Source organism: Teleopsis dalmanni, chromosome 2 (genome assembly GCF_002237135.1).
Source record: "Teleopsis dalmanni isolate 2A chromosome 2, ASM223713v2, whole genome shotgun sequence".
Classification (NCBI taxonomy): domain Eukaryota; kingdom Metazoa; phylum Arthropoda; class Insecta; order Diptera; family Diopsidae; genus Teleopsis; species Teleopsis dalmanni.
In genome coordinates this window covers 131,392,701-131,402,042 of record NC_051847.1, presented here as the reverse complement: position 1 = coordinate 131,402,042, position 9,342 = coordinate 131,392,701, and the positions used below count along the sequence as shown (strand labels likewise).

The window sequence follows — 9,342 nt, the reverse complement described above, 5'->3', positions numbered from 1 at the left end:
CAAAAATAGATAGTAGTGTAGGTAGTGGAATTTTCTTGGTGGAACTGTATAAATCTATATATTATAAACTTCCTAACCATTGCAGTGTTTTTGAGGCGGAGATGTTTGCAAGAAACTATAAATTGCCCGGATGTAGATAATATAATAAGAAGGAATAAATACGTACATAATATATCTGCTTTACAGTCCTTGTATTCAGACCAACTTATATCCAGTATGGTTAACCCTTTGCGTTCTTATACGGTAACATAATGGACCGGCAAATATGTCTAAGTTTATCGTTAGGACCGCTGGTATAAGATAATCTAATCTGATTAAGTATTGTTATCATTAAACAGAAAGTAATGAAATAATATCAATATCATCATTTTAAAATAATATTATTATTTATTATATATCACTCTAAGATTGTATATTATTTACCAAGCATTGTATATCATTCTAAAAGAGACAGAAAAACCAGGTCTGTGTTTATTAACGTATTGTTGTTTGAAAACTGTATATTTAACAGAATTTTTGATTCAGTCTTGAAGGGGATTGGATATTACTGAGAAACACAAATTTAAGAACAAAATAAAATATTATTGAATTTGTGAAGTCATAGTATATTCGGTGACAGAGATGTTATAGTATACCAAGCGAAGGAGTACCGAAAAGGATATTGTGGGAAAAAATGGTGGATTGGAATATTATAGATTATTGGAAGATTATAAAAATGGTGGATTGAAAATGGAAAAAATGAACTAAAAACTATAATTCTAAACAACTTTCGCTAACAAGGTAATGGTCTTGTCCTCTTTTCGGATCCCCTTTTCGCACCGACCTGACTGATCTGTCATCCTGTAACTTTACGGACCTCTGGCTCAGTTTATAGAACTATCAGGTTGGTTTTCTTTTTAGGTTGGTTTTCAAATGATGAATAAAAAGTATTTTTGAATTATTGTATTGGTGTCAAAAACTACAAATTATTTTTTGTGCTTATATTATTCCAAATTATTTATTTTAATGACATAAAAACAGTTCTTTATCATCAATAAATATTAAATCCCTTTTTTTACATTTACCATAATAGAGTTAAATATTTTACTACTTAAGTCTTTTAGAGTATAAAATTTATATTCATACAAAGCGCACCACATCTTCTCTAATTTACTGAGTAGTTAATTCAATAACAAACAAAGCTGAACAATAGTCTGTGAATATCAGATGCGATATCTTTAGTACTAGCCAACTAAGCATTGTATGGTATGTGTACACTTCGTTAAAAGTTAAAAATTCGTAGTTAAAATCTATAAAAAACAAAAAAAAAACACTGGAAAAATAAAAAGAACATAGAAAAAGTAAAAGAAATATGATGATGAGAAAAGTACAGCCAAGATAAGCAAAGTAACTTCAAAAGAAAAGTCATTATTATATTGTACTACACCCTCGAATGCTCTTGAATGCGCTCGTATCTCGAAAATGACAATGAGAACAGCCCAAAGGGAAAAAGTGCGATTTCGAGTGCAAGTGAAGGGCGCGTCAGTTGCAAATACCGCAACATGTAGCCAACCAGATAATGTTAAATGCTACTCAACACTGCAAAAAGAGAACAGTGTTAAGCAACCAGATAAAAAACACAAAAAAGACAAAAAGACAGTTAAAAGGACATTAAAGGACATACAACAACTTTTTTGGTGTCCAAGAGGAAAGTTTTGTTGCAGAAAATAAAACTTCAATGTTAGACGCACAAATGGGACCACGAATAACAAACAGAATCAACTTTAGTTAGCATAGCGAAAATTGATAAAAGTAAAAAAGAAAACAAAAAAGAATAAAAACAAAAACCAAAATTAAAAACAAAATGGCGATAAAAGAAAAACACCTCCAAGAATTGGATATTTAAACACGAAAAAAAGTAAACAAAATTTTTAAATTTACAAAAAAAAAAAAGAAAGACAAAAAAGGACTTCAGGATAACATTAAATAATTTACCACACCAACAAAAGCAACAACGACAATTACATTACAACAACAGAGCGTATAGTCTGCCCTGTGATATATAAAGGATATGATGGCAGACCTATTGCATTGGCGTACAACAACAACAAGAACAACTGTAACTTATGGGCAAATGGAGAGGAAATTCACTTTTGCACAGACATCACAGACAAAAGCAAAAACTAAAAGAAACACGAAACAAGACACAAGTTAAACATAAACACAAAAAAGAAAAGAAAAAGTACCAGAAAATCATATGGTATGCACAAAAAAAAAATCAATAGACGTGTTGTAGGCGGCTGTTGGGCACGATGCTACGGTCGGGCGTTAGAACAGAATGTATAGACAGCCAGACAAACGCTCGTACAGCAGCAGTCAAGCACTTTTACTTTTTATCAATAAGTGTTAGCAAAGCCGGATATGACGTTTAACATTGGCAGTCACCCTGAAGATGTCTGCAACCGCCTCATGTAATCTGGTTTTTTTGTTGTGTGTCTTCAATAAAACACTACATTTGTGGTTGGTCTTTTGTGTGTTTCAGATATGCTTTATTCAAATGATTGGATTAATATTAATATACATCATAAAATACTTTGTTTATTTGATTGTCACATAAGAAATCAGCGTTGTCAATAACTTTTTTATTTAGTTACAACTGATTTTGATTCTGTACCTTCACATTATATACAATCCTGTTATTCTTTTGTGATGAAAGTATTCTATTTCTTGGTATAATTATTTATTATAATTATACAATTATAATTTATATAATTTATATATAAATCTATCAAAAGAAAAACTTAGAATCATCACAGGAATCCTAACAGGGCACTGTAGACTAAAACACCACCTTACAAAACTGGGTATACTTACGGATGCAAACTGTAGATTCTGTGAAGAAAATGAGAAGTCGGCCACACATGTGCAGTTAGAATGCCTTGTGCTAATGCACATACGAAATAGGCTCCTAGGAATGTATATTCTTACGGAAGAGGCAATAAAACTCTGTAAAGTAGGTTCTATACTACTTTTTATTTGCGCAATAGGGCTTAAAGACCTACTCTAAGCCCAGAAGGGGGCACAATACACCCGACGGTTGCAGTGCTACATCCCCTAACAATAATAATAATAATAATAATTTCTTTTGTAAGTTTTTATTGGAGTGTAAGACTTCTACCACTACAGTTTAACATCAATATAACCCTTAATTGATAAAGCTGATCTTTGACCTATTGTGATATCGCTATATACTTTTCCTGAAAAATAAATAGTTAACACATTTCTCCATTTATTATTTTCTACAGTATTATTTTATAAATTAATATTACTAAATTTTTCCAATACTTATCAGAATAGTTCAGTGTGAATATAACTCAAGCCTTGTACCTTTACTTATTAGATTGTAATCTAATTTACTAATTAATAAATACAACAAAAGTAGATTCTTATAAGAAATATAATATTTTTCATTTATGTACTTTGGTTCTAATAACTAATTACTATTACTAAGCATGGAAGATTTTCTATCACTTAACGTTACTGTTCCTTCTTTGGTTGTAAATACCGATTGTAGCATGCACTTATCCGCGCTTCTGCTTATTACGGTTTTAGGTAGGTTGCTGATCTGTCTAGTTGAACTTTATACTGCACATATAAATATATATAATGATTTTGTAAAAGTGCGTCTGTAGCACCAGTCAATGCAATTATTTTCTCTTTCTACCGGCTTACAGCACTAAAAACGCAATTTTAAAGAGTTAATACGTTATAAAACATAATCCTGGTCGCCTTTACTTTGAAGTGAAATCGTCTGTTATGCAAATACGTTAAAGTTACCAACATTAAAAAACGAGACTGAAAAGAAACTAAAAATTGGAATTACATTAACATATTTAGACATGTCAAGAGCGAAAGTTGTGCGGCGTTGACGTTGACGTATGTTTGCTAGTGAAAATCTTCAAAGACAGAAAGTTTCACTCAAACCAGCAGACCGGCAGATAGTTTTACAAAAGCACTTTATAAAGCAATTGCATTACTTACATATGCTTAAATCTGCAATATGTTTAACTATTTACATTTCCATATACTAACTATATACTAACATTTTAAGTACATTCTCAAAGTTTAGCTTAAAGTTTTGTTTACCGAGACATCAGCGAGTAAGCAAAACAGTAGGAGTAGGATTATATATTTACATGCAGATGTAGATGTACTTAAATTATAAGCGACTTAGCGTATAATCTATACAAATTTTGGTTTTAGTTGTTGTTTAACTTTAGTACATATTTATATTTAAATTCTGTTTAATAACGTTTATTAAATACTCCTACTCTATTTGAAATGGAAGCTTTGAATTTTATATAAGTTTCCCTTTCTTTTGCGGTCTCTTATTTGTGCAAATATAGTATCTATTGACTTTTATTAACAATTTCCTTGTGTATCTATTTGCTTGGCGAAGTTTTCATTATCCGTGCAACCATTCGCCCACACCTCTCCAGGATAATATGCTCAGAATATTGAGCTCAAACAAAATGGTGTTACGTCGTAACTGTATATGCAAATACGTGTTACCTGCTCCCGTTGTTTACCGTCATGTTGATAGATACGTTGTATCTGATTGCATATTCGCTTGTATCTCGATTTATGCTATTCGCTTGTTTGTTTGTTTGTAAGTGTAAGTATATGGATTCATTCGTATGGTTTTATATATTCATATGTATTTTTCGATATTTGTTTGTATTTCATTAAAATTTTTTTGGCAGTTGAATACGGTTTTGCCATCAAAACATAAATATTAACATTCGTGAATTGAAATTGTATCGCCCTGAGCTGATTTTAAACTTCCTTTTTCACGTTATTCAAATATTGCATATGAAATGAATTTTTTTTTTTATTTTTGCATATATATTTTTGTTTTTTTTTTGATATTACCGCAAAATAAATATGAGAATAAAATTGCAGACAAAAATAATAATAGAAAAAATTTTGTGTACTCTTTTGTTTAGCTGCAATTTTCGTTTGTCATATTCAATGTTTATATATTATTTATTTACTCGAAATTTTTCAATGGTGAAATTTGTAAATTTGCATTGATATCGAAAACACTGCACAGATAAGCTACAACTGTCTTTCATTATTCAAAAATAAATAATTAATAAAATAATAGCATAAATTGATCTTGACAATAGAAAAAACACTACATAGATAAGCTACAACTCTCTTTCATTATTCAAGAATGAATAATTAATAGAATAATAGCATAAATGGATCTTGACAATATATATTGCTTAACTCCAGTCGCTAAAATTCGTTGCCAAGTCGTAAGACTCTGTTGTCTATCGGTAGATAAGTGATTGAATAACTATAACTACAATAGCTAAAAGAAGTAGCTAGAAAACACTGCAAAGATACACTAAAACTATTCTTCGTAAAAAATAAATAATTAATAGAATAATAGTATAAATGGATCTTGACAATATATATTGCTTATGTGCTGTCGCTAAAATTCGTTGCCAATTCGTAAGAATCTTTTGTCTATCGGTAGATTAGTGATCGAATTATTGCTAAAGTAGCTATAAAAAAGTAGCTAGAAAACAATACACAGATAAATTAAAACTGTTCTTCATATAAAATAAATATTTAATAGTATAAATGGATCTTTAGTATGTGTATTGCTTATACATAGTCTTTAAAAATACCAGTTGCCAATTCTTAAGAATCTGTTGTCGGTGGGTAAGCCATCGAATTATAGCTGAATAGTTAAAACACTAGCTAGAAAAATAAATTATTAACATAATAAAATCAGAAAGTGAATCTAAGCAATGTATATTGCTACTCTACAGTGTCTAACAGCACCAGATGCCAGTTCGTAGAACTCTATTGTAGTTGGTAAGTGATCGTATTATTCGAAATAGTTTAAAATCGTTTCTGATTCTACGTTATTCGTAAACCTAGAATGTTGACAAATACTATATTGATTTCTGGTTAAAGGAACTTATGAAGCGGGTTGAGGACCTACACCGCCTGACTCTAAATCTGTATAAAATTAAGCAGTTGCATAAAAGTTATGAAAAGAAGACGCTTTCTTAAGGTACTTAATCCGCTGCAGAACCTCTAGTTGTAAGATATGTTGGCCTTCACTTAAATTTTGAAATAATATTAATTTCTTCGAATTTTAAATGCCCACACAAAGCCTCAGATATCCTAAATTTATCGTAAGATCTGTCTCCAATTCTACTATAGAGTAATTTTTATATAATAAACTGACAACTAAACATCCGTAAACGGTACCTTTCTTTTAATCTGGTATATGTAAAGCTTATAATGTTTCATTAGTACTTATAGAACACGATGTAAGAGAACATTACATTTTATATTAAAAAATATTTAACCAAAAATATGTAGAAACAATTTATAAATGGAGTTACATACAAATACTCTGAACTTTTTCATGCCAATTTTTAAAGATTATTCATGATATGTTAAAGAAAAAGTTTTAATAAAAAGGATGTATATGTAAAAGATAAATCTATTTCTTGATTGAAGAAAGGAAAAAAGTTGTATATACATCTATACATAGATATATGAAATTTGAATAGAAACTCAACTATAAGATTCTCACTTTCTCAAAAAAGTATTGGTAATCCGGACGTATGAGTTACATTTTACGTACAGAAGTTTTTAGGTTTTATTGTATGTTTCCAACCTTTTTTTTGGTCGAAGGATTACTATTATATTCTTGTTTTTAGTAGGGACCACAAAGTTTAAGAATAATGAACTCTATGATTATTTTAAATATACTTTATGCACCTCTGGTATAATGTATAATGAACTGGATAAATGCATAGGTACATTATATAGGCTATAAAATAGGTATATAATTGCTTGGAAATTTTTTGTGTTCATTTTGTAATAAGTGAAATCTCTACAAGCTTTGGTAAACTACAAACTTTTTATCCATATCTGTTAAATATGATTCAGGGTTCATCTTTAACCATCCCGCGGACCACCGATTGGAAATCAGTGGTATATATAAATTAAATTAAATAAATGTTTTTGTTTGTCCCGTCTTTATTTCTTTACTATTCGAAAACCCTCTAAATTAAATTATATTAACAAGTTTTAGTATTATGAAATCTCGAATATTATAGATTTATATATGCTAAATAAATATATATACAGAGTAAGTTAGCGCATTGTTTATCGTTCTAAGCATTAAACTATACTGTCCTCATTTTTCTCTCGTTTGGGAGCAATAACAAATATATGATCAAGATATTTCTAGCCTCAGCAGCTTCTGCGACTAGTTCCGAACTAATGAATTCACTAGTCCACAGGTGTATAGTACTAATCACTTAATAATCCACTTTACGTAGGCTCAACTGGTGAATTTTACATTGAGTTGTCATTGCCGGTGTCAATTGTCCCCGTATGATATACCTCGGATCTAGTCTTTTCACTAGTTCATAAGGTGTAGAAAGGTGTCAATTGTACCCGCACTATACACCAAGTCACTCGAATTTTCACTAGTTCTTAGTTTGGAAAATAATAAGTAAAACGTGCATTTTATATATTATTATGTATATATTTATTTTAATATATGTACATATATATATTAATTTATTTTTATATTAATAAATTACTTTTTAGCTGATTATGCTGTAGTTATATCAGATCGTCTAGCGATTTAATTGGTGATCTATAGATAATGTTGCAAACTTGCCTTTAATGCTGGGTTAACCTGATGGGTCGTTTGACAGCAATAACAAATATATGCTACTTTTATATAATTTATGCTTAGCATTCTTACTATTTCTATATATATTATTAATTAAAAATTATAACACTATTTCAAAAAATCAAATTTATATAGTTTTTTTAAACAAACATTTCAATAATATTATATTCTTTCTTATATTTTCAGGTAAGTCCAATTTGCTGCTTTCCTGAATGTGATTTTCTCACCACAAATTTATCATCATTTTGCATCGTTTTTACAATCATCACAAACATAAATGTTAAACGTATTGAGTGTTGTGTACTGTAAATATAAGTTAAATTTATTACTAATTAAGAGCACCAATTATTTCTATACGAAACTCAAAGTAAGTTTAATTATGTATATTCTCATTTCCACTGTATGTATTCTTTTATGTATGTTTATCAAAACTTAATACACTTGAATTTATTTAGTTAATTAAAGGCAACGCCTGTTGAAATTCTACCACAAACTATTCTCTTCCGTCTCTTCCGTCTTTGTAAGACAGAAAGCTCCTTTAAACTGAGAGCGCTTAGTTAAAAATTTAAATTACATTTCCTATAAATTTTGCAGTAATTGCGGAAAACGTCTGCTACTTTCCTGCTGTTCCTGTTGCTTAAATGTCAAAACTTTCCTTCAGCTAATTTTACTACTTCGTCACTTTCCTTCTTTATGCTTTGAAATTTAGCATTTTAGTTCCTTAAGTGAAAAATTAATTGCTTTGGAAAAGTTTACTTAAATTTCTGTTTTTCGTTTTTTCTCAAAAATTGCAAAAAAAAACCAAAAAATCTTAATGAAATTTATAAAGAAACATAAAATATTAATACCGTATTTGAGTTTCTTTTAAAGGCAACTTGTGGTAAAAGTCAAGGAATTCATTTATTTTTTAAACGTTCTCTTATATTTTGTGAAATTCATGAGGCGTTACTTATTATTCCGATTAAATACTTCTGTTTTGCAAAGAGGGCGAATTTTTTTTTTTTTCTGGTCGTTTTTCCTTTAAGCCAGTGATATACTAACTCACATATAAATTAATTAAAATGAATTTATTTTTTATGCAGGTATATTCCTAAAGTTAAACTACTATATGTTTAAACATCAATCTTTCGGAGAGTACATATGATGTGCCTAGAATATATATCAGGATAACTAAATCAAGTTATAGTTGTATTATATTTAATATTCTAGATAATAAATTTAATAAATAATATAATAATAAATAATACATAATACATTATTATAATAAACACATCAATTTTTTTTCAAACTAAACCCCCTTGGCTACCTATTCACGTATGCATATTAATATAAAACAGAATTAAAATGAATGATGTACTGGCTTCCAATAAAGCAAAACACACCGACTATGGCTGATATTTTTAACTACTAACAAAATATAACTGTACAAGACATAATCAGCTCTTTGATTAAAGGCATAGGTAAGATTCTGCAAGTTTAAGTATAGAAACCTCCGGCTTAGTAATTTTCTCTTGGCTCAGACGAGATCAAAGACGGACAAAAAAAAAGGATGAAAAGCTATCAACTTACAATCAAAACCAAATGAAAGCGCAGAAATTGATTCGTTTTATTGTTATGTTTATATA

At 29.3% G+C, this 9,342-nt stretch overlaps 1 protein-coding gene across 1 annotated transcript in view; it reads right to left on the bottom strand.

The window, feature by feature from the left end:
• Positions 1-9,342, bottom strand: part of LOC119677401 (putative elongator complex protein 1) — a 279,253-nt gene that overhangs the window by 87,854 nt on the left and 182,057 nt on the right. The window lies entirely within an intron of this gene.